The sequence below is a fragment of the Mandrillus leucophaeus genome, unplaced genomic scaffold (assembly GCF_000951045.1).
Source record: "Mandrillus leucophaeus isolate KB7577 unplaced genomic scaffold, Mleu.le_1.0 Scaffold420, whole genome shotgun sequence".
Taxonomy (NCBI): domain Eukaryota; kingdom Metazoa; phylum Chordata; class Mammalia; order Primates; family Cercopithecidae; genus Mandrillus; species Mandrillus leucophaeus.
Genome location: NW_012104477.1, coordinates 1,383,653 through 1,387,140, shown reverse-complemented (window position 1 = coordinate 1,387,140; position 3,488 = coordinate 1,383,653). Strand labels below are relative to the sequence as shown.

General features: G+C 37.0%; 1 protein-coding gene across 1 annotated transcript in view; it reads left to right on the top strand.

Annotated features, from left to right (window-relative positions):
- Positions 1–3,488, top strand: part of NUCB2 (nucleobindin 2) — a 92,245-nt gene that overhangs the window by 65,544 nt on the left and 23,213 nt on the right. The gene's annotated exons all lie outside the window — the stretch shown is intronic.

The window sequence follows — 3,488 nt, the reverse complement described above, 5'->3', positions numbered from 1 at the left end:
TTTTTTTTAGACAGGTCTCACTCTTGCCCAGGTTGGAGTACAGTGGTGCAATCATAGCTCATTGCACCCTCAGACTCCTGGGCTCAAGAGATTCTCACACTTCAGCCTCCTGAATAGCTATGACTACAGGAGTGTGCCACCATGCCTGGCTAATTTATTTTTTTTAATTAATTAATTTTTTTGTAGAGACAAGGTCTCACTGTGTTCTCCAGGCTGGTTTGAGGGAACTCCCGGCCTCAAATGATCCTCCTGCCTTGGCCTCCTAAAGTGCAGGAATTATAGGTGTAAGCCACCACACCCAACAAATTTTTAACTAAGTAGTCTTGGTATAACTTGCTAGCCATTTGGACAAAGGTATAGTTAAAGCCATATCTCTTATAATGCTTTATCAGAATAATTGTAAATGAATTAAAGATTTAAATGTAGAAAATAAAATCATAAAAGTACTATGTGACAGCATAGGTGAATTTCCTGTATTACCTTGGAATGAACTTTCTCATTATGAGTCAAAATCAAGGAGTAGATTTAGCCAGTGGGAGATCTTTCAAGCTGGTTCATACATCCTTGTGATATCCTCCCATAGGTTGGTTATCTGGGTGGTTTGTTGTCATTAATAAACATCTGAACATTTAACTCTTGGAATGGTAGTTCTAAAACTTCAGATTGCATGCACGAGAATCTCTGAGAAATCTTTTTAGAAATATAGATTGCTAGATCTCACCTCTAGAGATTCTGGCTCTGGGAAAGAGTATAGTTATCTACGTTTTAAACATATAATCTTAGAAAACAAATACCAAATACTCATCATCCTGAAATTAAGGATATCAATGAGAAGTAAATTGAATCATGCCATGCTACTTGGGGTACTTAGGCATGCAAGGTAATTCCATACTTGAAGCCAGGCCTAAGATGTGTGGAGATTTCTATCCCCGGGACAACTTCCATCCCCTCAGTCTTAACAGTATCCTCTTCATTCCAAGATGGGTACTGAATTTCATTGCATAAAGAAAACAGTCTAGGCTGGGCATGGTGTCTCATGCCTATAATCCCAGCACTTTAGGAGGCTGAGGTGGGTGGATCATCTGAGGTCAGGAGTTCAAGACCAGTCTGGCCAACATGGCCAAACCCTGTCTCTACTAAAAATACAAAAATTAGCTGGGCATGGTAGCACATGCCTATAATCTCAGCTACTCAGGAGGCTGAGGCAGGAGAATCACTTGAACCTGGGAAGCAGAGGTTGCAGTGAACCAAGATCACGCTATTGCACTCCAGCCTGGGTGACAGAGTGAGACTCTGTCTCAAAAAAAAAAAAAAGAAAGAAAACAGTCTGATGAAACTTAGAAACTAAGGAATATTTTCTCATTGGTTCAGTATGAATTGAAATATCTGATACTTTGAGGAAGGGCTTACATAGTCTTAATTTTAGGGAAGGGGGTAATTTTTAAAGTAGGCAGTTTTTTTTTTTTTTCCTTTTTATTGAGATGGAGTCTGGCTGTGTTGCCCAGGCTGGTCTTGAACTCCTGGGATCAAGTGATCCACCTGCCTCGGGCTCTGAAAGTGCTGGGTTTACAGGCATGAGCTATCATGCCTGGCTTATTCACGTGGTTCAAATGTAGAAAATATAGAGCAAAAATCTACCTGATACTTTTGTATTCTGTCAGTTCCCAATGTCCCCATAACTATCCTTCTTGGGTTTATCTATTTATTTATTTTTAAGTTACTTTGAGATGAGGTTTTGCTGTGTTGTCCAGGCTGGTCTTGAACTCCTGTTCCTGGTCTCAAGTGATCCTCCTGCCTCAGCCTCCCAAAGTGCTGGGATTATAGGCATGAGCCACTGTGCCTGACTCTTGAGTTTCTTTATTTGTATGTAAGCAAATACAAATAAAATATTTTTATTGTCCCTCTCTTTTTATGCAAAAGGAAATACACATTTTTGTACATTGTTTTTCTTTTAATAATATATTTTGAATATCTTTCTGTATTAGTACATAGAGACCACTTCTCTCTCTCTCTCTTTTTTTTTTTTTTTTTTTTTTTACAGCTGCATAGAACTCCATTATATGGATATACTATAATTTATTTAGCCAGGCCCCTGTCAATTGACATTTAGGTTATTTCTAGCGAACTATCTTGTATATATGTCACTGTGTATCCATATAAGATTATCTGTAGGATAATTTCCCCACAGTGGAATTGCCAAATCAAATTATATATTTTTGTAATTTTGATAGATATTGCCACATTTGCCTCCATAGAGGTTGTATCAATACACATATCCACCAGCAGTAATTCCTCACAACGTTACTAATGGCATATGTCATCAAACTTTAGGAGTTTTCCATTCTGTTAGATAGTATAACAGTGCAGTTTTAATATGTATTTATCTTATTTTGAGTGAGGTTAAGGGTCTTTTTATATATTTCACTGTCTGGTCATATTTTTTTAGGGCTAAGTCTTAAAAACAATTATTTTCTTCATAGGTAGAACTGCTAGTACAGTGCCATACTTAGAATTCAGTGAAAACTTGGTTGAACCAGATTTAGCAGTTCTTCACTTTCTGGCATAACAACATGTTCCAGGATCAACTTGTACCTACCCTGCCCCAGCTGTGGAATGAGCCATTTCTCTGAGGAGCACTGGGTTTTCTTAATAGGCAACTATATTTTAGATCAAGAGCTGGCACTAGGTACGCTCCTTGCTACTGGAGTGTATTTTCTTGGCACCTTAATTGCACAGAGCTAGGAAACATGCATGTCTATATACATATACACATATATACACACATACGTATTCATATACATGTGAAACATGTGCATATACATGCTAAATGTACATATTTTAGAAATGCTGAGTTCACACAGATAATGCTAATTCCCATTCATATCTACCAATTTCTTTCTTGCTTTTCACCATGTATATTCCTTTTTCCTAAGTGAGAGCTGATTTCCAGCAACTTCGACAATGTACCCATTTTGCTCAATTCTATAAGGGCTCATATTGTGTTGTTTCTGGTGAGCTGTCTTGTATGTATATCCATTGTGTATCCATTACATGTGTCCACTTTGTAATACAACTGAAACAATCCAGCATCACTTCACCCATTTCACTGTAGTAAATTGTAACTTGTTTTTTAAAAGTTAAAAAAATTGATATTTCCTTAAAAATAAGTCATAATTAAAAGGAGTTTACCTAAATTAGATTTTTTTTGTTTCATAAGGGATCCATTGGGGCAATATACGAGGAATTCTTTCATGTAAGCTTTAGAGCAATTATTTTTAGAAATTCTCCTTAAAACTTTGATAAGGACACTGTATTAGAGTTTATCTAATTAAAAGCAGGATATTTAGTAGTTTTAAGATAATTAAAAAGGGTTTGTTATTAACTATGCTGATAGTCAAGTAGTTGTTTTAGATATAACATTAAAATATGCAAGGCCGGGCGCGGTGCCTCACGCCTGTAATCCCAGCATTTTGGGAGGCCGAGGCAGG